Source organism: Ovis canadensis, chromosome 7 (assembly GCF_042477335.2).
Source record: "Ovis canadensis isolate MfBH-ARS-UI-01 breed Bighorn chromosome 7, ARS-UI_OviCan_v2, whole genome shotgun sequence".
Taxonomy (NCBI): Eukaryota; Metazoa; Chordata; class Mammalia; order Artiodactyla; family Bovidae; genus Ovis; species Ovis canadensis.
This window is the reverse complement of record NC_091251.1, coordinates 91,730,352-91,755,832: the sequence shown is the minus strand read 5'-3', so window position 1 is coordinate 91,755,832 and position 25,481 is coordinate 91,730,352. Positions and strand designations below refer to the sequence as shown.

The window sequence follows — 25,481 nt, the reverse complement described above, 5'->3', positions numbered from 1 at the left end:
CACCATTTCTGCTGCTAACTCAGCACCTGGCCTTAAGACAGGACACCTGTCCTAAACTACACTCTGCGCCTCACATTCTGAAGCTTTCAAGTGGGCATCACTCTCTCCTCACTTCCAGGGTGACTGAGAGGATAACAGGCTAACAGGCAATAATTACTGAGCACTGACTAGGAGCCAGGCACCAGGCTAGCTGCTTTGTGTGTCTCCTCCAAACCCCTGTATGTAGTAGATATTGACTTTAATTCCATTTTCAGTTGACAAACTGGGGCTTAACAAAGAGACTCACCCAAAATACATAAGCCAGACAGAAAACCTAACGCTACAAAAAGCAAGGGTTAACTACTAAACATCACTTCTTTCCCCAAATAAACTGCCATGAGTTAGCTTTTAATTGTCAGACACCATACCGAGTGTTTTAACTATCCCATTTTATTTGATTTTCGTGACAATCCTAGGAGGAGTTACTTTTCAACATAATTTAAATAATTTAAGTCATGCATGCCAATAGTGAAAATTCAAATGAAACAAAAAGCAAGTTTAAGAAGTTATAGTTAACCACTATAAAGCAATTATCCTCCAATTTTTTAAAAATAAAACAAAAAGTTCTAGTTTCCTGTTACCCTTTATCACCCCAGAACTCCCCATCCCAGGTAATTATTAATATTCTGGTGGTTACCCCTCAAGAGACAGGTAGTGGTAACATTCTCACCTTCACTTCACAAGTGATAGAACTCCGCGTCTGAGAGGTTAAACCCACTCAAGGTCATGAAGCTGGGAAGTGGCTGAGCAGGGCCAGTATGAGTGCAAGGTCTGCTCCGACGCCTCCCACTCATACCCACTCCCCCGAACAATCATCCATTTTCATTCGCCATAGGAAAGGGGGAAACTCTGCCTGGCCCGCAGCCAGTCTCACTCCTCCACTTTCCTGACCAAATGGAAAAACAGCCAGAGCAGTCTGAGCACACCCCGCCCCAACAACGTTAGTGCTGCTTCGTGTTTTTCAACTCTAAGCTGTCCTGGGCGAGGCAGGACCTTCCCCCCAGCCCGCTCACTGTCCACACAGGCTCCTCTTCTGCCTCTGAAAGGGAGAGAGGCAGGACAACGGGGAAGAGAAGAGGAGGTCAGGCCAGGCCTGCAAGAGACCCTGGATCCCCATGTCAGCAAGAAAGGACACTCTTCAGGAGCCCCTAGGAGTGGGAGGCATCTCAGGGGGGCTCAGGACCCACAGTTGGATGTCCCAGTTGATGTCCCAGTCAGAACACACCTGCAGAAAGACAGAATAGGACTCCAACAATGCTGATACAGGATAGAACTGCAGAGCCCTCAAGATCCCTACACAGAGTCCTAGAACTTGGAATTTCTGCTCTGGCTCACCCTCAAATGGACCTTCTATTAACCCCCAAACTGCACAGGTTTCTAAATACCAGGGTGTTGCCCCTGTGGTCTCCCTGCTCCTCTGAAAAAATAAAAGTGAGATCTTCTCAGACTATACAGCAATGCTTTTTCCTTAGTTAGGAGATGCAATGTGCCCTTTTGAATTACACATACTTTCACATCTCTGTCCCACTGATACACCAAAACATACTGACATACTGATCTCGAAAGCACCCACACCAACACAGGGGTAGGGACGAGGAAAGGGTTTGCTACATTGCTTTTCATGCACAAGTTAAAATTTACCAAGTCTGCAATTCTAGGAGTTTTCTTGTTTCCCAGCAGGATACCAATGTTTGATTCAGCCTCAGCCCCAGCTGACTCAGCGGCCCTATTTACCAGCACAGTGAATTCTAAATGCCCACTGGTCACCAAAGGCCTTGGCTGTCCCATTTGTAAAATGGGACTGAAATCTTCCTCACAGTAATTATCTGATTCCTTATGTAAAGTACTTTGTAAAATAAACAGATCTTTATTGCTATTAATATGAACATTCAACCTGCCTAAGTAAATGAGGAAGAAACTTAAACCAGCCCTTCTCTCCTCTAGGGGTTTGAAATCTATGAGAGGAAAAGACTAACCAAAATACTGACGAACGATTCAAAACCTCTGTTATACTGTGCTGCAAGGAATCCCTGTGGGGAGATGATTATGTGGGAAAGAGCATTCAATACTTGTTCAATTAATAAACGAGTTCCGATGCACTGCTTGAAAAATGTCTACTTGTTACCATCCACAGGAAGTTTTACCAATACCAAAGGCTGTGAAATCTGTTCATACACTGTTTCACATACATCCCAAGAAAAGCAGTCAGCATTTGCAGAGAGCAGCCGTTCTTTCAAAGACATGATTTTTCAAACCACACACAGATCTTCAAAGCAGATGACCCACACAATTCTATTTTACAATTCCAGGAGCAAAAGTACCAACCCAGAAGAGCTCAGGTTTCCCTGGTGGCTCAGTGGTAAAGAATCCTCCTGCAATGCAAGGGACGCAGGTTCGATCCCTGGGTTGGGAAGATCCCCTGGGGGAGAAAATTATAACCCACTCCAGTATTCTTGCCCGGAGAATCCCACGGACAGAGGAGTCTGGGGGACTACAATCCAAAAGGTCACAAAGAGGTGGACATAACTGAGCATGCACCCAGAAGAGCTCGGTTCGGGAGAACAAACAGAAAACAAGCCATCTTATGTTAACTACTTCCTTGCCTGCAGCCAGATTTACAGCGGATGTCATGTATCTGTAAAAAAAAGGCCAAACAAGTAGATGGCACACGTGTAAACTGGATTAAGGGTGTGATTGATACCTCTTGAGGCTTTTAAAAGAATGACAGTTTTCCAGAAACAAAGACCTGCACCTGAAAATTAGAAGGGGTGACTCTCTGGTCTAGGATCAGAATTCATAAGGAGTCCTGTAACTTGTTTATGACTGGCCTCACTGAAACATTCTGGACAACAACCAATATCCTCTCTCTTTCCTTCCCTCCCGACCTCCACCTCCGTGGCTCCTGAGCTCTCTTCTTTTCCAGCCACCAGTCGGAATGAACTTGATGAACATTAACAGCTTATCACCCTGTTTATATTTGTTTTCCACTCAAGCCAGGCCTCCCTCAGAATGTTTCTTTTTAGAATTTCATCAATAATGCCACTCTTACATTCCTTGTCATCAAGGCTCACAGCCTCAAAGTCACCTTGCCCTCTCACCCTTTTGACTTTACTCCTCTACATCTGGTCAATTCTTAACCAGTTAATCCAGGAGCTGAGTATAAAGAAGTGGACAAGACAAGCACTGACCTTGGGGAACTTACAATCTTAGCCAAGAACCTGAGCCTACACGAGAAGTGTGCTTATTGGGACCCTTATCTGTGCCAGTAGTGTGCTAGGGCCTTTACCACCCCTGGCAGGTTATAAAGCCAGATATAACAGGAAGTGAAAGTGAAAGTCACTCAGTTGTGTCCAACTCTTTTCAACCCCATAGACTGTAGTCCATGTAATTCTCCAGGCCAGAATACTAGAGTGGGTAGCCTTTCCCTTCTCCAAGGGATCTTCCCAACCCAGGGATCAAACCCAGGTCTCCCACATTGCAGGCAGATTCTTTACCAGGTGAGCCACCAGGCAAACCCAAGAATACTGGAGTGGGTAGCCTATTCCTTCTCCAGCAGATCTTCCTGACCCAGGAATCGAATCAGGGTCTCCTGCACTGCAGGTGGATTCTTTACCAGCTAAGCAACCAGGAAAGCCCCATAACAGGAAGAGATACTGCAAATTAACATTATTTAAAATTGAGACAAAGGAAATGGAGAATAAAAGATTCCCTAAGGAATTCACACCACTGATCCTACTCCCCTCCCAATTTCTCACTGTTAAACTCACACAGGCTTTTCTCTCTAAACTAAAAGAAAGGGGGCAGGGTGGAGGGAAGATACTTCAAGGTCAAAAAACATTCACACATTAAAAACTGATTGGGACTTCCTGGCAGCCCAGTGGTTAAGATTTCATACTTCCATTTCAAGAGGCACAGGTTCGATACCTGGTCAGGGAACTAAGATCCCACAGACTGTGCAGCACTCAAGTAAAGCCAGAAAATGGGCATACAGACTCCAAACTCCTAGATCGAGTTTGCTCTACAGAGAAAGGCAATTTGCTCTCTTGCTAGGGAGGCCAGGTAGAATTCTCAAAGAGAATGTTTCAAGCCCTCCTCCTTTCCAAGGTGATTGTGGGTTTGGAGCACAAATGTCCCTGAAAAAGCCAGAGCCGCTCCTTTTGAGTAGCCAAGCTGAACGCCTGCTTTACACAACAGATTCCTCCAGCACTGCTGTCATATTAAATAACCCATGGGTATTCCCCCGGACTGTTAACCTCATGAGGGCAAGTGCTGTGTCCATTTTGTTCTCTGTTCACAATGCCTGAACAACCACAGGCATTCACTAAGTACCTGCCACACAAATGACCTGACTTCCTTCCTTCCTCTTGGTTTCTGTAGCAACCCTCTGCCCACCTCCCACCAGTCTGACATCACAGCCCAACCAGATTTTCAGCTCACAAATGATCAGGACTTGAGGGCGCACGTAAAGGGGAAACTAAGATGGACCAATGAAATCTTATGAAACCCAGAGCCTGTTTTTCTTGCCATCCTGCTGTGTAACAAGCAAAATCCCCCACAGGACCGAAACGAGGAGGTAGACGGCCTTCCCATGGCACAGTTTCTACCTGGGGGTGGATGAGAATCAAGGATTGATAAAGGTGTGGACCAGCCAACACACCATGTGTTAACCCTCTAGAAATGCCTTGAGCATGCCAACTGAAAGAACAGCACCTACTGAACACAAAACTGCTCACTGGCTATCTGGAGAAAGAGAGTATATGTGGCAACTCAGCCCAAGAAGTCTGTTTCCTTCCTCGCTGCCTAAAGACACAGTTAGAGACCTTGTTCGCACTGCATGTGGATGGGTGGCTGACCCACATAAATAAACCTGAGGAAACCAGAGCCAGGCTGCAAGGGGTTTCGGTCTGCTAACAGGGTGGGAAGGAGAGGCAGTCAGCTCGCCCAGACAGCATGTTCTCAAATACTCGGCAGTCCGCCTACATCCAGGATGCCACCAGTACCTGCCACCGTCTCACCTGGGTGAGACAGACCGCAAGGGGAAAATGACTCAGAGAACACATCCCCTCGGCCTGGAGTCAGAGTGTTTTTTAAATTGTAGGGAAGCACACTACAGAGATAGAAGAGTTAAGCAGGCCAGGCTAAACACAACAACTCCCCTTTTAAGAACAGTTCTTCTTCCGAAGAACTGAATTTAGAGGCTCATTCTCTTTTGTAATTTCACTATTAAAGACTCAGAAGCCACAATCACAGAGGGATATGAGTTTGTTCCTAACGATATGAACCATACACCCTTTTGGGCTCCAGCCTTCTTTCCTGGAAGAGGCCCAGGGAAAAGAAGCTGATCACACTGGGACAGAAAATGCACCAGACTAGGAATCTGAAGCCCTGGCTTCTGCCCTGGCCCCGTCACCACTCTAGGAAATGAGCTCTGAGCAACCATATCCCATTTTTCTCTATAAAGTGAGGTGGTGAAATGAGACCATCCTCAAGTCCCATCCTTCCAACTTCGGCATTTCACGAGCTCTCTCTGGTCACATGCCTGGCGTGCTGTGCAAGTAACATCTGGATACTATCTCCTCACTCTTTTGAGACTCCTAGTACTTAGGAACAGAATTTAAATTAACAGGTAGTGAAAGTGAAAGTGTTAGTTGCTCAATGACTCCATGGATTGTAGCCCATAAGGCTCCTCTGTCCATGGGATTTCTCAGGCAAGAATACTGGAGTAGGTTGCCAGGTCCTTCTCCAGGGGATCTTCCCAAACCAGGGATCTAACCCAGGTCCCCAGCATTGCAGGCAGATTCTTTACCATCTGAGCCACAAGGGAAGCCATTAACAGGTAAAGCCTACTCCAAATCTAAAACTTTCGGCACTGAACAGTGGCTGTGAAGTTATGGCTGCACTCATACACATTTACACACATACACATACACATACATGAACTTTCTGGAAGAACTGGTCCTGGGACTTAGCTACAGGTACAGGAACCTGAAACAGGTACAAGGGAAAATAACTCAACTTCCTAGTTTTTGTCTGGCTTGTGGACAAAGGGCATGTGCCCTGTGGCCCACACATTTCTGAGGCAGAACTATCTGGACTCTCGGATCCTCAGGTGGCCTATACATGCACACTTTCAGGAGATTCTGGTAGGAATCTAGGAGCAGGAGAAGCAAGACCAGCTACTGATCACAAACGCGAGGAGTTCCAATCAGGACAAGGGCGAGAGTAGGCATGGCATATTTCAGTACTGAGGCTGCTATGATGCAAAGCCACCCAGGGGCAGATTCTGTAGAGGAAATGACACTCCCAGCAGCACCATCTGCTCCTCTTTGTGTCTGGCATGATCTATATTTTAAACCTTGGGTGCAACTAAGGTCTGCCTGTAAAGCTGTTCTAAAGAATATTTTTTCTAGACTTGTGTTTACATAGACTCTCACCCTCCCCCATCACTGACTGGCTTTCTCTTCAGTAGGCATGCCACTCCCCAGCCCAGCAGCAGCCTCAAGCAGGTGCATAGAACCCTTGCATGCAATTTTTCATACAGAGAGGAAAAACTTTTGAGAACTATAAATTACATTGATAAGGAAGGCTCTGTGGGGTTCATGGTAACTCTCTCTCCAAAAGACATGATGATGCAATTTAGATCTGGGAGGCTTCATGCTAAACCACCCCCTCCCACTCCCCCCCTTTTCTTTTAAAGTAGAAGTACATGAACATTGAATTTAAGCACTATTGCATCTATTAGCTCTCACTACTGTTTATAAAGTTCTGCACCAAAGATCTGGAAACAATGCTACTGGAGAGTTCAAACTTCTTAAATATATGATATAGACAGAAAGATAGGGCACCTCTTCTTAAATTCAGGGCAATACTTTCAACATCTTTCGGCAGGAGATCTCACTATACTGTTCTTACCCAAACAAACAACATAACCAAGTAGAACATTAAATCCAAAATAAAAATACAGATGCAGCTTTAAAAACAATTCCCTGAGGAATGAAAAAATCTATGCCTACACAAAACTATGAGTTCACAGCAGCACTATTCATAATCACCGAAACACAGAACCAACCCAAATGTCTGTCCACTGATGAATGGATAAACAAAATATGGTATATCTATACAACAGATCATTCAGCAAAAAAGCAAAGTGAAGTAATGACATATGTTACAACATGGATAAGCGTCAGCAACATTATGCTAAATTAAAGAAAACAATCATTAAAGACTGCATAATATATGATTCTATTCAAATGAAATGTCCTAATACGTAAACTATAGACAGAGCGTAGACTACTGGTACCCCTGAACTAGAGGAATTGTAGAGAAACAGGGAGTGATTACTAATGGAGTTGCTTTGGGAGGTGACGAAAATGTTCTAAGATTAGATTAGATTATAGTGATCACTTGGTTGTGATTGTTGTGAAGCCATTCAGTCGTGTCCGACTCTGCAACCCCATAGACTGTAGCCTACCAGGCTCCTCTGTCCATGGAATTTTCCAGGTGAGAGTACTGGAGTGGGTTGCCATTTCCTTCTCCAGGGGATCTTCCTGACCCAGGGATCAAACCCAGGTCTCTCGCATTGTAGGCAGACGCTTAACCATCTGAGCCACCAGGGAAGCAGATGTATAAGAAAGGGTATTTAAATCACAGCTGATCTAGTTAACGGAATTTTATAAAGCCACTAAAACTAACTATAAAAGTGATGTGTCATTACAAGAAAATGTTTATGCTGTAATGTTAGATGATAAAAAGAAATAGAAAATTGAATGTACAGGACTACCACAGAATAAATACATGGACATGTTTGTGTTAAGATGGTAGAATCACAGTGGTTCCCCTCCTCTATTTTCCAAGTTTTCTGTAATCTTGTCCCAGCATATTAACAATTAAAAAAAAACAAAACCTCAGTCTCCCCTCTTCCCTCAGTTTGTCTTGACTACAACTTAAAATGCAAAATAAGCAAAACCACCTTGTTCTCTTTTTCAAGTTCTCTTTTTTAAACTCCCATCAACTTAGTTTACTGAGATCAACTAAGAATAACCCAAAGAAGGAAGAAAGGGATGAACACTCCTTCTTTCCCATTCCCAGAAGCAAGTTTCATGGGCCTCAGTTCAGCTCCGTCGCTCAGTTGTGTCTGACTCTTTGCAACCCCATGAATCGCAGCATGCCAGGCTTCCCTGTCGATCACCAACTCCCGGAGCTTATTCAAACTCATGTCCGCTGAGTCAGTGATGCCATCCAACCATCTCATCCTCTGTTGTCCCCTTCTCCTCTTGCCAATCTTTTCCAGCATCAGGATCTTTTCCAATGAGTCAGTTCTTCGCATCATTAGCCTAGTCTAGCCAAAATTTCAGCAAGGAGAGTCTACACATAGGGCAATTTACGCTCTCTTCTTCCACTTCTGTGAATGAAGGCAAGTCACTGTTGGCGGGAGGCTGGATTTGGAAAAGATTAGACTTTCCCCTTCTTAAAAACGGACAGAAAGAATGCTTTAGCAGCACTATACTAAAACTGAAATGACACAGAGAAGATTAGCATGGCCCCTGCGCAAGGATGACACGCAAATTCGTTAAGTGTTTCATTTAAAAAAAAAGAAAGAAAGAAACAGGAAACTGGGGGAAAAACCCCTATCTGTGTCTCTTCGCTGAGGTTCTGTGTTCAATCACCAACTATAGGAGGAATGAATCCTGAGTCATCAAATTTTTCACCACAGAAGATCCTCTTGGGTAATAAGGAACTGTCAGTCACCACCTCTGCATCTACAAACCCAGGCTAACTTTCATCAGGAATCCCAGGCTAACTTTCCCCAGATTAAGCAATGAGGCTCTGCCAAAAATATTAATAATAATAATACTTGTATATGCATCGGGGAGGAGTACACTTATGGGCACACTGCTATCAGGTAATTTTATAAGGATCCACTAACACTGGCGACACTAACAGGGAACTACATCTGTTTCTGCTTGAGAAAAATGCTTCAATAATATCCTGTTTCTGGAGGACTGCATGAATTCTTGGCACGCAGCTTCTGATGTTTCAAGGGTGGCTATTTTCCTCTTTTGAGATGGAAAGAGTCAGGGAGGCAGAATACATCACAGGCACCAACGGAGTCTGTGAAACCCACTTAGTTTTCACCATGGCCGCTGCATTTCCCGCTCCTGCTGTTCCAGCACCTTCACAGAGACTCGACCGTCCCCCAGCCCTGACAGCAGCACAGGTGGCCGTCCACGGCTGCAGCGACCCAGCTCAGCACCACTGTAGGGCCTACCAAAGGAGTGGAGACTTCCGCACTCAGGCATGAACCAGAAGATGAGAGAGCAAACAGGAATCCTACTGGTTTCTAGGCCCAGGAACTAAGAGGGAAAGAAAAAGGCCAGCATCACAGACACAGGTGAGCACAAGAAAAGGGAAACATCCGTAGGTGCCCACAGGCTCTGCTGCTAAAACCTAGCCCTTGTCTGAGGTGCCTCTTTCCCCAGAACCTCTACTCTTTCAGATAAAGATTTTACAAAGAGACACAGGAACTCATAGCCATCTAAGGGTACAACGGCTGCTGCCGTGAATCCTAGTCAGGGCAGGAGCGAACGTGTCTTGATGCTCAAGGATGGTCATCCCCATGTTGTCCTGAGACTGCTTCACTGGTCTCAGATCCATAGCTGTTAGCAGCTTCCAACACTCATCACATACCCCCAGCCCCAGCCTCCAGTTGCATCCTTCATTCCAACCAATAAGGAAACAACACCGGCATATTACGGGCCTTATTTCTCACCGCTCTAGTTTCAAGTTTCCTGCAATGTGGCAATGTAACTTAAGAATATTAAGTTTTTAAAAACTCACTCCATTAAGTTAAGCCTCACCCTAGTCGGATATGTGGGTGGACCCTAGCCTGAAGCCATCTCAACCAGGAGAAAGAATCTCTATCAACATACAAGCATTTATCCCAATGCTTACTCTTAGCCCAAGAAGCAAATCTGCACTCAAGTCTACACCACAGTAATATCTGTCTTCAAAGTTAAAAACAAAAAAGGCACTGGGCTTCTCCGTCTCCTTGTCCCTTCTCCTGTTTCTCCTACTGCCTGAGGGAATACCCCCTCGACAAGACTTCCTTACTGTCCAGGCGGATGGAAGAGGGAAAAGGAATCCTGCTTGTCAGCTTTCACTAGGAGATCACATGTCAGTTTAGGAGCTCAATAAAGTGCTTCCTGCATGGCAATTACACAACTGGGCCTGGTGGGTCTGCAGACATTCAGGCCTCCAAGTGGGCACGTCAAGCCTGGACACAGGCATCATGTCCCTCTCCGCAAATCGCCCCTTGGTCAACGGAGAACTACAGAGGAAGATGAGGACATGTGCTCTCCGGCCTTTCTTCTCGGCCTACAAGAGGCTCTGCTAAAGACATTCTCCCCAGTTCAACTGTTTTCGTACAGAAATGAGGAAGATTACATGACTCACGAATTTTTTCAAAGACACAGTACTATAATTCTCCAGGCCACAGACAGATACCAGTAGTTATCTGGTTATCAAAGAGCTAAGAATGTGGAAAAAGAGAACAAGATTTAAAACATAAGGCAAATTTTTTTCCTGGAGGATGGAAACGCATAATGCTGAGTAGCAATAAACTTGAAATATGTTCTTACTTTTAAGAAGTCAGGTGAATAATTCCCTTTGGAGGGTGCATACGTGTGTTATGGGGGGTGGAGGGGGGCAGCTATAGAGATTGCTGCCCTGGCCATCGCAAGGGAGGAAATCCCCTACGAAGAGACCATTACATGACAGCACAAGTTCAACCACCACATGGTGGAGACCAGCCAGGAGACCAAAGTGCTGAGGGCTCATCGTCTGCCAGCCTGCATCTGTAACAGCTCATTCTACGTTTCTTCCTTTTGTTTCTATCTGCCCAAATTGTGACCTTTGAGCAGGCAAGCCTCCAGCAAATAAGCTGAACTCTGCCATCTGACAACAGGTTTGCTCGGAGGGTTTAAGCACGGCAGGGTGGTGGTGGCGGCGGAGGGGGAGCCCTGGGATGTCTTACTCTGATCAGGGACCCGCCTCATCTAGCTGTAGGTGAGGTTTGGTTTCACAGAACACTTCTACTACAGTACCCAAAAAGCCACTCTGTGGACAGGGATTTCTATTTATCAGGCCTTGTACCAGTACTGTCCCCTATTAACACACTGAGCAGAACTTCCTTAAGCAGCAATGGCCACCAGTGAAAATTACCAACATAATCCCAAATGAGTTGATTTAAAAACTGTGAACTCTGTAAGGAATGGCTGGGTTCTGTCTTATTCACTGCAGTAACCCGAATACCTAGCACACAGTGCCTGGCATATATTCTATATCACCAATACTTCGAGAAACTAAAGAAAAGAATGTATGAATAAGCCAATGTTGTGCAAACATACCATCAATGTGGACCTGGAAGAAAGAGATAAGGATGCAAGTGATCTGAGAAATAGCCAGAGGAAGTACCTGCCACCAGAGGAGATTCTAGGGAACAGCAGCATCAGGCCTCCTTGCTGAACTTCCCTTGAACCAGCTATAAAGATTTGTTTCCACGATTCTTTTCTCTTGGGTCTCACGGTGCCCCAAACCACCTCCTTCTCCTGACCTCCCGTACGGGGTAACTTTTCTCACTTCAGCTGCCCCCACAGTCACAACCCTGTGGGAGGGTCAGACCGACACCAATATTTGGAGTTTCTAAAAACCAGAAATTAAAAAGAAAAAAAAAAGTCTACATACACAAACAGGAAGTGGTTTCGGTGCGTCTCAGCCCGGATAATAATGAAGTTTTGGAGATTAAAGACCAGACGAGACGCGGGAGCTCCAGAAAGCTCCGGGGCTTGCACAACTGGGCTCCAAGGTTGTCCTGCGAAGTCCACCATCGCTAAGCTGACCCTGCCCCAGCTCGGGACCCGCCGCTTTCGTTGGCCCTGACGCGAAAACGGTTAACAAGTAATAAAGAAAAGCAAGCCTCTGCCTACCTCCTCTCCTGCGACCTGCAAAGTGCGGTCTCCACCTTGAATTCCGGCCCGGAACGCGACCCCGCACGGTCGGCGAGGCCCCTAGGCAGCGCGCCCCGGTCCCGGCCAGCAAGCTCCCGGCCGTACGCCTGCCGGTCGGTGCTCCTCCCGGCCTCGGCTCACAGCCCACCCCGCCAGCCCTCCCGGCCCACGCCAAGCACGGGGGCTCGCCGCCCGGGGAGTCGGGGTGACAGCCCGGGGCGCCTGGGCAGGAAGCGCGGACAGCAGCCGACTCGGGACGGCCGCCCGGGCTCCCCAAGCCGTCCCCCTCCTGGGCGGTGCGCGCCGGCCCCGCGCCCCTGACAGCCGGCCCGGTCGGGCGCTTCTGTGACACAATGCCCGGCCCCGCCGCCGCTCCCCGGCCGCGGTGACAACTCACCGGGGGGGACGGCGCGGCGACCTCCGGGAGGGGGGCGCTCGCAGCTTCCGCGGCGCTGGGATCCGCTCCGTCGCCCGCGCGCGCCCGCAGCCCTCTCGGCTCTACGCGAGCCCTCGCGCGCGTGCCGTCGTCTGGCCGGCGCTGCGTGAGGAGGAGGCCGGTGGCAGGGGGACGAGACTGTCGCCGGCTGAGGAGAATGGAACACCGCGGCGGCGGCGGCGGCGGCAGCAGTGGCAGTGCTCGCGTCACTGGGCCAGCTGTACGGCGCGGGCGGGGGAGGCCGCAGACGGGGGAGGGCGCAGACGGGGGAGGGGAAGGGGCGGGAGAGGGGCGGGGCCACGCGCGCGCACGTAACGAGCGCCGGCGTCGCGCCGCCGCGATCGTCCCGTTGGGGAAAAGGCCCGGCCGGTAGACTGCTGCCAGCGCGCACGCGCTGCCGGCCGGCCCGCACGCCCCTCGGCAGGCGAGACCGAGGAAGAAAGGGAGTTCTTAAAGGGACCGTCACGCCGACTCCGCTAGAGTAGACTGGGTGGAGGAGTTGCGGACTGACTGCGACGGCTTTGCGCTTAGCCTTTCCAGTTCTTCTGCTCTTATTGTTTGTATTATTATTTGTATTATTCGGCTATGGTTTGGTTTTTTGGAGTACTGTTATTTGCAAAGGATCGGTTTGCTCTCCGGTCGACTAGGCGCTTTCGTTCCTGCTGCCTTAGCTTAGGACTTAGGAATCCCTCTTCAGGCCCGTCTCTAAGCTGTTGTTTTTGTTGTTGTTGCGAAGCCTACCAGCGTCACATTGTCCCGGGGGTAGGGGTGTAAAAGGGTCCCTCGTTCAGCCATTCTGATTCAAAAAGGCTACGACTGTAGTCTTTAAGCCGGTTAAAAATCTATTTTAACAGGCTTTCCTAAAAGGGATTCCTTGGCACTCTAAAAACACGCAACGGATCTCAAAGTTGAGAAAACTGAAGTTCAGCGCGAGGGCTGTCAGTGTCGGCCCTAGTACCTCGCCGCATTCCTGGCTTTATTTCCCAGCCTGAGCTTTGTCTCCCAGGGCTATTTTCCAACATACAGTATGCAAGCAGTTTGAACACTTTATGGTTACAGCATCTCTCTCTATATGTAGGTGGTCCCCCTGCGGCCATAGGAGATAAGTCCTCTGCTTGTGTTTACAGGGCTTTATTGCTGTTTTAGTAGCTAAGTCGTGTCCCACTCTTGCAACCCCATGCACTGGAGCCCACCAGGCTGCTCTGTCCATGGGATTTCCCAGGCAAGAATACTGAAGTGGGTTGCCATTTCCTTCTCCAGGAGATCTTCCCAGCCCTGGAATGGAATCGCGTCTCCTCTATCCGCAGGCAGATTCTTTAGCACTTCACCACCAGAGAATAACCCCTTAATGACAAAAAGTTTTGATTTTATATCTTTGCGCCCCAGGGTCTTGAACAATACTTGTCTCAGAGGTGCTCAATTAACGTTGAGGCGTTCCTACTTGATAGGCAGTGCCAAAGTCTGGGCTTGGACCCAGAGCCTCTGCTGCAGCTTGGGTCAGGCAGACTCTCTCAGGGCCTCTCACCCAGCCCAATTCTAGCTTCTCTAAAAAAGTGCTGTGATTAACCAGTCAAATGTTTGAGGTAGTTCAAATAAAGCAAGCAGAATGTCCACCACCCAGCATACACACCTATCACAAGGAAACCCTGGAGAAGGCAATGGCACCCCACTCCAGTACTCTTGCCTGGAAAATCCCATGGATGGAGGAGAATGGTAGGCTGCAGTCCATGGGTTCGTGAAGAGTCAGACACGACTGAGCGACTTCCCTTTCACTTTTCACTTTCATGCATTGGAGAAGGAAATGGCAACCCATTCTAGTGTTTTTGCCTGGACAATCCTAGGGATGGGGGAACCTGGTGGGCTGCCGTCTATGGGGTCGCACAGAGTCTGACACGACTGAAGTGATTTAGCAGCAGCAGCAAGGAAACCCTCCCATTCTGGGCCCTGCATTACCGCTGCTGCTTCCTTTTCCATAAGCCTGTCCTTGTTCTGCCTTCTTTCCTCCCTAAGTTCTGTTAAAGAGAAAACCCACAGGCCCAAAATGGCGTCCTTTGTGCTAAAGCCCATGATTCCAAAGCTAGATTTAATACCAAGCCCAACTGCAGTTTCAATCTTTACCATAAATGTAATCTTAACGAGTTTGGAATTTTCTGGTCAGCACCAATGAGGAGCTGTCACATAATAACCTGTCACAGGGACCTTCTCTATTCCCCAAGAGAAAAAGAAACGATCTGCGTAATAAAACCCTTGGCACTTCTTCCCTCCCCACCACTTTCTTTTCTTTAACAATAGGTCCCTTGCCCCACCCTTTCCCCCCCCACCCCCCCCACCCCCCCCACCCCCCCCCCCCGTAAAAAACCTTCCATTTTGTACAGCCCCTCTGAGTGCCCTTATAGTTGGGATTAGGTGCCCTTATAGCTAGATGGGATTCTCCCTGATTCCTGAGCCATTGAATAAAGTCAACTAATTCTTCAAAGTTATTGGGTTGAATTTTGTTTTTTAACATTTCCGAGATCCAAACTCACTGCAGAAGGTGGACACCCTCCCTCCCTGCTCAATTTCCTCCTCTAACAAACTGGAAAATTCTTAAAGAGATGGGAATACTGGACCACCTTACCTGCCTCCTGAGAAACCTGTTAGAAAAGGCAGAGAAACCAGAGATCAAATTGCCAACATTTGTGGAATCATGGAAAAAGCAAGACAGTTCTAGAAAAGCATCTGCTTCATTGACTATGCCAAAGCCTTTGACTGTGTTGACCAAACAAACTGAAAATTCTTAAGGAGATGAAAGTACCAGACCACCTGACCTGCCTCTTGAGAAGTCTGTATGCAGGTCAGGAAGCAACAGTTAGAACTGGACATGGAACAACAGACTGTTTCCAAACAAGGAAAGGAGTACATCAAGGCTGTATATTGTCACCCTGCTTATTTAACTTCTATGCAGAGTACATCATGAGAAACGCTGGGCTGGAGGAAGCACAAGCTGGAATCAAGATCACCAGGAGAAATATCAATAACCTCAGATATGCAGATGACATCACCAAGCGAAGAAGAACTAAAGACCCTCTTGATGAAAGTGAAAGAGGAGAGTGAAAAAGGTGGCTTAAAACTCAACATTCAGAAAACTAAGATCATGGCATCTGGTCCCATCACTTCATGGCAAATAAATGGGGAAACAGTGGAAACAGTGACAGACTTTATTTTGGGGGGCTCCAAAATCACTGCAGATGGTGGCTGCAGCCGTGAAATAAAAGCTCTTTGCTCCTTGGAAGAAAAGTTATGACGAACCTAGACAGCATATTAAAAAGCAGAGACATTACTTTGCCAACAAAGATCCGCCTAGTCAAAGCTATGATTTTTCCAGTAGTTGGGTATGAATGCGAGAATTGGACTATAAAGAAAGCTGCTGCTACTGCTTCAGTCGTGTCCAATTCTTAGCCACCCCATGGACTGCAGCCCACCAGGCTCCTCCGTCCATGGGATTTTCCAGGCAAGAGTACTGGAGTGGGGTGCCATTGCCTTCTCTGAATAATGGCATTTACACTACATGAAAACAAAAGTTTTAAACTAACACACACTCAAAACATAACACTTCCTAATTTTACTACATTGTACTCTTATCTGTGCTTTCACATTTATTTACATCTATTATGCATGTATGTTGGAAATCCTATATCATATTATGCTATTTGAGCTTCCCCAATGGCTCTGCAGGTAAAGAATCTGCAATGCAGGAGCTGCAGGAGTCAGGGGTTCGACCTCTGGGTCAGTAAGAGCCCCTGGAGGAGGAAATGGCAACCTACTCCAGTATTCTTGCCTAGAGAATCCCATGGACAGAGAAGCCTGGCGGGCTACAGTCCACGGGGTCGCGAAGAGTTAGACACTACTAAGCACATATGCACAATGACGACTGTGCTATTTAGCATCTCTTCCCAATTCCAGGTTCAGTGACATCTCATTAGTAACTGAAATCAGAGTGAAAGTATTTACGTCACAGAAATTAGTAAACACTACAAATTATCCGCCCCACCCCCCATCTCCCAGAACAAGTTGGTAAACATTTACCAGCATGTGTGTGTCTATAGAAGTCACCATGCAGGAACAGTGAATCCAGCAGAGATGGCCCGGGGTTGGATACACTCCCCATTAAAGCCAGTGAGTGAATGAGGACAGAGAACATGGGTTACCCCTAAGAGACAGCCAGACCCTAGAGATTCTCCATTTTACAGGGAAGGTTGAGTGAAAAAGATTTGATGCCCCAAAAGTGTGTTGGTTCCATTGCCCCCTCTGAGGTGCAGTAAGAAGATTTTGTTTAAATTCCCCTGGCAGAGTTGGATCTCCAGTTACCAACGAAGAAGGGACCGGAACCTGAAAAGGAAGGTTGAATGGAAGACGGGTGGCCAGTCCCTGTCCCTTGTGAATGCCTGACCTCTAGTGGTGGAAGTGAGAATGCAGCTCTCTGCCCTTCAGTCTTTTATTTATTTATTTATTTATTTATTTATTTATTTATTATTGATTGATTTAATTTTGGTGGGGAGTGCTCTTGCCTGGAAAATCCCATGAACGGAGGAGCCTGGTAGGCTGCAGTCCGTGGGGTCGCGAAGAGTCGGACATGATTGAGCGACTTCCCTTTCACTTTTCACTTCCACGCATTGGAGAAGGAAATGGCAGGCCACTCCAGTGTTCTTGCCTGGAGAATCCCAGGGACGGGGGAGCCTGGTGGGCTGCCGTCTATGGGGTCACACAGAGTCGGACACGACTGAAGCGACTTAGCAGCAGCGGCAGCAGTAGCATACAGCATCTTGTTTACCCAGAAGGGATCAAACCCATGCCCCCTGCATTGGGAGCACAAAGTCCTAACCACCAGACGGACTGCCGGGGAAGTCCCGGCCCTTTAGTCTTACGGCAAGATTCTCAGAACTCCCTCCTCAGAGCTCAGCCACAGCACTCCCTAGCAGGAAGCACATGACAGCAGGGACAGTCTCTGTGGGGCAGAAAATGGACCATGGACAGAGCCTCTGCTTCAAACCAGAGTCTCAACTGTTCGCTCAAACCTATACTTCCTTTGGATAGTATTTTGTAACCCCCTCTTACTGCTAATACTTTGGCCACCTGATCCAAAGAGCCAGCTCACTGGAAAAGACCCTGATGCTGGGAAAGACTGAAGGCAGGAAAAAGGGGTGACAGAGGATGAGCTGGCTGGATGGCATCACTAACACAATGGACATGAGTTTGAGCAAACTCCGGGAGATAGCGAAGGGCAGGGAAGCCTGTCGTGCTGCAGTCCATGGTGTCGCAGAGTCGGACAAGACTTAATGACCGAACAACAACAACTTCCTACTATGGGATGAAAATCACAGATGCCATAAACTGCCTACACACATACTTGCAGAAATTAAATGCATACATATGTTACCCAAAAACAGCTATCAAAAGAATATTCATAGCATCATTATTTGCAATAGCTCAAAACTGGAAACAACTCAAAAGTCCACCTACAGCAGAAGGGATAGATCCGTGTGGTATGTCCATCAATGGACTACTACGCAGTGACAAGAGTGAACAGGCTTTCAGTTCACACAACCATCTCACAATTTTAAAAGAAGCCGGACACTAAAGAAGCATATACCTCATGATTTCATTTATATAAAGTTCAAAGATATATAGGCAAAATGAATGTAGGGTGTTAGAAGTCAGGATGGTAGCTGGTTACCTTTAGGGTGCATTGTGACTAGAAGGGACTTACGGGGTGCTAAGAACATTCTGTTTCTTGATCTGAGTCCTGGTTAGACAAGTGTTCATTTTGCAAAAGCTCATAAGGTGTATACTTATGATTCATTCACTTCTTTGAAGTTCATAGTTATTCAAAACAAAGTTTACTAATAGAAAAAAATCAATCAATCCAATGCTTGCATCTAGAATCATCATAACTTTGGTAACTATAAACACAGATGGATGTAGGTATATGGGTTTAGAGACCCAAATGCCTTGAGCAATGTTGCTGCCTGTTGATTTTTATGAAATGGTGAGCTCTTTTCACCAGTTAGTGAAAATAAAACTCTTCCTTCATTTATGTGATCGTTGTATTTCTGATGGTTATAAACAGAGGCTTTTTTTTTCTGCATAAGCATCCAACAGAGCATACAAGAAACTGCAGTTTCTTACGATGCAAGGCTGCTCTGTCCGTTGCTGACCTACTAGCATCCCCTCACCCACCCTACCAACTGTGAAATGGGTATGAAGACAGTGTCTACCTTGTAAGACTGTTGTAAAGATTAAATAAGTTCCTTTCAATAAAATGCCTGGAAGAGAGTCTGGCACACAGTGAGCACAAAATAAGTGCTTAATATTACTTTTATCATTCTGACTCGCTGTTCAGTCCCTCAGTCATGTCCGACTCTTTGCGACCCCATGGACTAAAGCACACCAGGCTTCCCTGTCCTCCACCATCTCCCAGAACTTGCTTAAACTCATGTCTATTGAGTTGGTGATCATCCAACCATCTCATCCTCTGTTGCCCCCTTCTCCTCCTGCCTTCTATCTTTCCCAGCATCAGCGTGTTTTCCAATGAGTCAGTTCTTCGCATCAGGAGGCCAAAGTATTGGAGTTTCAGCTTCAGCATCAGTCCTCCCAATGAATATTCAGGACTGATTTCCTTTAGGATGGACTGGTTTGATCTCCTTGCAGCCCAAGAGACTCTCAGGAGTCTTCTCCAACAGTTCAAAAGCATCAATTCTTTGGCTCTCAGCTTTCTTTATGGTTCAGTTCTCTCATCCATACATCCGTCCATATCATTCTGACTACCCCCACCCATTAAATGCCAGTGGTACTGTTAATACTTATAATAACCAAAAATACTCTCACAGTTGTCCAAACATCTCCTAGGAGGTGACACTGCCCATAATGAACCATGGTTTTAAACCCACGAGATGACCACGGCTTACAAGAAGTAGCAGCAGCATTCATTCATTCGTTTACTCACCAACCATATGTTAAGGACAACTTGTTTCAGGCCTCGTCCTCAGGTTGCTACCAGGCCGAGTGGGAAGACAAAGATGTCCACAGATAGTGACAACACAAGATAGCAAGTGTTTGCATAGACGAGCAAATTGCCTATCGGCGATGCTAGCCTCCTGTACAGGAGTGTGGTCAGCCTTTGGTTTGTTTTAATTTTTTAATTTAGTTACTAATATTTGAAAAGGAGATTTCACATAAAAAGCAAGACTTTCTGCTTCTCTTTTAAAATCCAAAGCTTTGTGCACACTGGGCCGGCATTTGTGTGTCTGGTTGAGAGCTCTGCTTGTGCCACAGTCTCCACCTGGCCTGCATTTACTTTCCCTGTTTCGAGGACCCTGGAGCTTGGGGCCGCTGTCATAGATCTGTCTGCTGGTAGCTATGGGAACCCCAAGGAAAATGAAAACTCTCCAGGATAAGCAGGTGAGTGAGTCTTGAATGCTCGTTGCAGGCATACTTAGTCATGTCTGACTCTTTGTGACCCCATGGACTATAGCCTGCCAGCCTCCTTTGTCCATGGAATTTTCCAGGCAAGAATACTAGAGTGGGTTGCCATTTCCTTCTCCAGGGGATCTTTCAGACCCGGGGATCGAACCCACGTGTCCTGCATCTCCTGCGTTGGCAGGCAGATTCTTTACCATTGAGCCACCTGGGAAGCCACCTTGAATGCTTGTTGGGAGGCAAACAAAGAGGAAAAGGACAGGGATTTCCCTGGCAGTCCAGTGGCTAAGAATCTGCCTGCCAATGCAGGAGGACCCAGGTTCTATTCCTGGTCTGGGAAGATCCCACATGCCACGAAGCAGCTAAGCCCATGCACCACAATTACTGAAGCCCTTGAGCATAAAGCCTGTGCTCCACAAACTAGAGAAGCCACCGCAATGAGAAGCTTGCACACTGCAACGTGGAGTGGCCCCTATTCACTGCAGCTAAAGAAAACCCACACGCGGCAATGAAGACCCAGCACAGCCAAAACTAAATAACTAACTATAAAAGTTAGAAAAAAGAGAGAGAGAGAGAGAAAGGACATTTCACTGGAGAAGGAAACGGTGTGTTTAGCAGCTGTGGTCTGAAGCAGGGGCGTGCCTGAGGACCAGTCGCTAGGACATAGAGGCCTGTGGCAGAGTCCTTGGGCCACTGCAACAGAGGGTGGCCTGGGACCAGCTGGAAGCCAGGCCAGAACTTGGAAGTTCCCAGGTCTGAGATCAGCCTGCTGTCTTTCTCTGCATACTTGCTTGACTTGAGATAGTTCAAAACCAGGGTGAGTGCCAGGGCTGAGGTGCTGTCAGACACTGACCACAGTGTCCTTGCACCTGGGATTATCTACCACATGTCTGGGGATTGGGGCTCAGGAGATGAACAAGAAGAGAGAATAAAGTGGCAGGAACAGCATAGTCCTTGGGGTCCTTGCAGGGCTGGTCTAACCTGGCATGACTGAAGGGGTCAGAGACAGCTTCTCAGCTCCTCTCACATGTCTAAAATACACCATTCACATCCTCTAGCTCGGTGCTTCTCAAACTTTTCTGTGCACACGAATCACCTGGCTATCTTGTTAAAAGTGCCCATCCTGACTCAGCAGGTCTGGGGTGGAGCCTGAGAGTTTACATTTCAAACCCACCAGGAATGCTGTTCTGCTGGTCCAGAATCACACTTGGAGATCCCAGATAGGAGTTTCTCAACTGCCCCACTATTGGTATTGTGGACCAGATAATTCTTTGCTGTGGGGAGCTGTCCTGAACATTGTAGGATATTGCAGCAACCTTGACCTAGACTCACTAGATGCTGATAGCAGTCCCCTAGTGTTCTGTGCTAAGTTGCTTCAGTGTGTCCAACTCTTTGTGACCTTATGGATTGTAGCCTGCTAGGCCCCTCTGTCCATGGGTTTCTCCAGGCAAGAATACTGGAGTGGGTTGCCATGCCCTTCTCCAGGGGATCTTCTCAACCCAGGGACTGAACCCGCGTCTCCTGCACTGGCAGGTGGATTCTTTATCACTGGCACCACCTAGGAAGCCCACAGTCCCCCAGTTGTGATGATTAAAAAAAATGTCTTCAGATACTGCCACATGTCCCCTGAAGGAGGGACAAAATAGACCTTGGTTGTCTATGGGCTTTACTGAAATTTAGAGAGCCTTCAACGTACTGAACAGGGAAGACTGCATAATTTGTAGGGCCCAGTACAAAATGAAAATCTGGGAGCCCCTGTTCAAAAAGCAAGAAAAACATGCCAGTAATAATCACGATGGTGTGATCACTAATCTAGAGCCAGACATCCTGGAATGTGAAGTCAAGTGGGCCTTAGAAAGCATCACTATGAACAAAGCTAGTGGAGGTGATGGAATTCCAGTTGAGCTACTTCAAATCCTGAAAGATGATGCTGTGAAAGTGCTGCACTCAATATGCTAGCAAATTTGGAAAACTCAGCAGTGGCCACAGGACTGGAAAAGGTCAGTTTTCATTCCAATCCCAAAGAAAAGCAATGCCAAAGAATGCTCAAACTACCACACAATTGCACTCATCTCACATGCTAGTAAAGTAATGCTCAAAATCCTCCAAGCCAGGCTTCAGTAATATGTGAACCATGAACTTCCAGATGTTCAAGCTGGTTTTAGAAAAGACAGAGGAACCAGAGATCAAATTGCCAACATCTACTGGATCACCGAAAAAGCAAGAGAGTTCCAGAGAAAAATCTATTTCTGCTTTATTGACTATGCCAAAGCCTTTGACTGTGTGGATCACAATCAACTGTGGAAAATTCTGAAAGAGATGGGAATACCAGACCACCTGACCTGCCTCTTGAGAAACCTATATGCAGGTCAGGAAGCAACAGTTAGAACTGGACATGGAACAACAGACTGGTTCCAAGTAGGAAAAGGAGTACATCAAGGCTGTATACTGTCACCCTGCTTATTTAACTTCTATGCAGAATACATCATGAGAAATGCTGGGCTGGAAGAAGCACAAGCTGGAATCAAGATTGCCGGGAGAAATATCAATAACCTCAGATATGCAGATGATACCACCCTTATGGCAGAAAGTGAAGAGGAACTCAAAAGCCTCTTGATGAAAGTGAAAGAGGAGAGTGAAAAAGTTGACTTAAAACTCAACATTCAGAAAACAAAGATCATGGCATCTGGTCCCATCACTTCATGGCAAATGGATGGGGAAACAGTTTCAGACTTTGTTTTTTGGGGGGCTCCAAAATCACTGCAAATGGTGATTGCAGCCATGAAATTAAAAGACGCTCACTCCTTGGAAGGAAAGTTATGACTAACCTAGACAGCATATCAAAAAGCAGAGACATTACTTTTGCCAATAAAGGTCACACTAGTCAAGGCTATGGGTTTTCCAGTAGTCATGTATGGATGTGAGAGTTGGACTGTGAAGAAAGCTGAGTGCCAAAGAATTGATGCTTTTGAACTGTGGTGTTGAAGACTCTTGAGAGTCCCTTGACTGCAAGGAGATCCAGCCAGTCCATTCTAAAGGATTTCAGTCCTGAGTGTTCTTTGGAAGGAATGATACTAAAGCTGAAACTCCAGTACTTTGGCCATCTGATGCAAAGAGTTGACTCATTGAAAGACTCTGATGCTGGGAGGGATTGAGGGCAGGAGGAGAAGGGGATGACAGAGGATGAGATGGCTGGATGGCATCACCGACTCAATGGATGTGAGTTTGAGTGAACTCCGGGAGTTGGTGATGGACAGGGAGGCCTGGCATGCTGCCATTCATGGGGTCGAAAAGAGTCGGACACGACTGAGTGACTGAACTGAACTTAAAGGTACTAGAATGTAAAAGTTTTGCCTTTACAAATATTTTTATTACTTACGGAATCTATCAGGGGTAATAAAGACACATAAGTAACAAATAAACTAACACATTGTAAAAAAGTATTTTTGGTGTCATATTTTATATAATGCAATCAGTTCAATTCAGTCCAGTTGCTCAGTCATGTCCGACTCTTTGCGACCCCATGGACTGCAGCACACCAGGCCTCCCTGTCCATCACCAACTCCCAAAGTTTACCCAAACTCATGTCCATTGAGTCGGTGATGCCATCCAACCAGCTCATCCTCTGTCGTCCCCTTCTCCTCTTGCCTTCAATCCTTCCCAGCATCAGGGTCTTTTCCAAAGAGTCAGTTCTTTGCATCAGATGGCCAAAGTATTGGAGTTTCAGCTTCAGCATCAGTCCTTCCAATGAATATTCCAGACTGCTTTTCTTTAGGATGGACTGGTTGGATCTCCTTGCAGTCCAAGGGACTCTCAAGAGTCTCCTCCAATACCACAATTCAACACCACATACATAGCCTTGACTAGACGGACCTTTGTTGACAAGTAATGTCTCTGCTTTTTAATATGCTATTTAGATATAATGCAATATATAATAATAATCCATTAATGTTAGATATTGATTGAGCATAAGAAATTTCTGGCTTGTTTATCTGCAAGTTCATTTATTAGCTCACCAAAATTTATAATTTTCACAACTTTATTTTCAGTCAGTATAATGGAGAGTGATGTTAGTTGCTCTTGCAAATGTAAGATAGTAAATATTTTCAATAATTTTTTATTTTGAGAAGTTTTCTGCTGATGCAGCTGTTACTGAAGCTGTTAAGAATATTTTATGGCCTGTGAATACATTTTTGATAAATTATTTCAAAATATAAATTTTGGTACATTTAGATCTGATGATTCCCATGGAACAATCTTTCTAGGCAGATTTAATTCTTCATACGAATCAGTTTCATCTAAGTTTGAATTTGTTTTTAAATGTAAATTTACACCACGCCTCTTTAATGTTTCCTTTGACTATTTCTGTACCTTGAGGTCATATAAGAAACTGAAAGTGGCCTCATTTTTGGCATGTAACTTAAAACACCTATTTATGCACTCTTTCATTGTATCTTAAGTGACAAGAAAACTTAATTTTGAAGTTACCTTGCTTGTTAGTAACTGGTTTAATTCAAGCTTCATATGAATATAGCGTTCTTTTCCACTGAATGAAAAAATTCAATTTGAATCTAATTTCTCTTTGTAAGCCTGTGAATATTTGCTTTGCAACTTTGTAATAATTCTTGAAGATTCTAAACTCCTTGAAGAATTCTAATAATTCCTTGATATGCTCTATTATAATATCTATATATATATATGCTCTTATTTTGTAATAATTTATTGACAAAATTTACTGCGTAAAGGCCAGCAATTCTTTTCTGGGAGCTCAGATGCAAGAGTTGTCCAGGCACTGCAAGGATGGGCTCCAGGGGCAGAAGCAGGCCTCCCAGGGGGGATCCGGTGCTGCCTTCCTGTGAGCCCCTCCCCCCGCTCCTGTGGTTTCTGCCGCCGCCCGCTGTCACTGCCACCAGTATGGGTCCAGGTCTGACTGGGGCCCAGTGGTCTCCTAGACTTTGCCAGGCATGCATATACTTGCAAGGCCACCAAGCCTATTGCCTTGTGTTCCTGTTGCTTGCCCCCCTGGGGTCTTGTCTCATGTATGCTCCATCAAGTCATTGGACTTCACTTACGAAACACTTACCCATTTCAAAGATTAAATTATTAGAAGTTTCAAGATGGAGACAGAAAAAGAGCATTAAATCAAAGCAGATTTAATGCTCTTTCTGAGCATAAGACCTGTTATAACCACCCAAGCTGCACACCCAGGAACCCAACCCCACACTGGGTAGTGATAAGCAGTTCGGGAAATGGGGCTTAGTGAGAGAGTGGTTACCAGGAGAACCCACAGGCCTCTCAGAGGCAGCAGGAAGGCCGTGGAAAGGAGAGCCAGGGACTTCCCTGGTGGGCCAATGGTTAAGACTCTGCGCTTCCATTGAGGGGGGCATGGATTCAATCCCTGGTCGGGGAACGAAGGTCTGGCATGCCCTGTGCTACAGTTGGGAAAAAAAAGACAGAGAGAGAGAGAGCTAGAAGACTCTGAGGGCATACAAGGAGTTGAATTTAGAATCTACAGGCAGGCAGACCCTGCACAGTTCCATGGAGGC

General features: G+C 46.4%; 1 protein-coding gene and 1 pseudogene across 7 annotated transcripts in view; one reads left to right on the top strand and one right to left on the bottom strand.

Annotated features, from left to right (window-relative positions):
• SUSD6 (sushi domain containing 6) overlaps positions 1-12,704 on the bottom strand; it is a 97,754-nt gene extending 85,050 nt beyond the window's left edge. For 5 of the 7 annotated variants that reach the window (XM_069595143.1, XM_069595144.1, XM_069595140.1 and 2 more), the window contains exon 1: positions 12,442-12,704. The gene's annotated coding sequence lies outside the window, so the exon portion shown is untranslated. Of the gene's footprint in view, positions 1-12,023 lie in introns of all 7 variants that reach the window. The other 2 variants (XM_069595149.1, XM_069595146.1) reach the window with 2 other exon arrangements.
• On the top strand, positions 8,527-8,627 carry LOC138444437 (U6 spliceosomal RNA; annotated as a pseudogene).
• Positions 12,705-25,481: the final 12,777 nt, after the last annotated feature.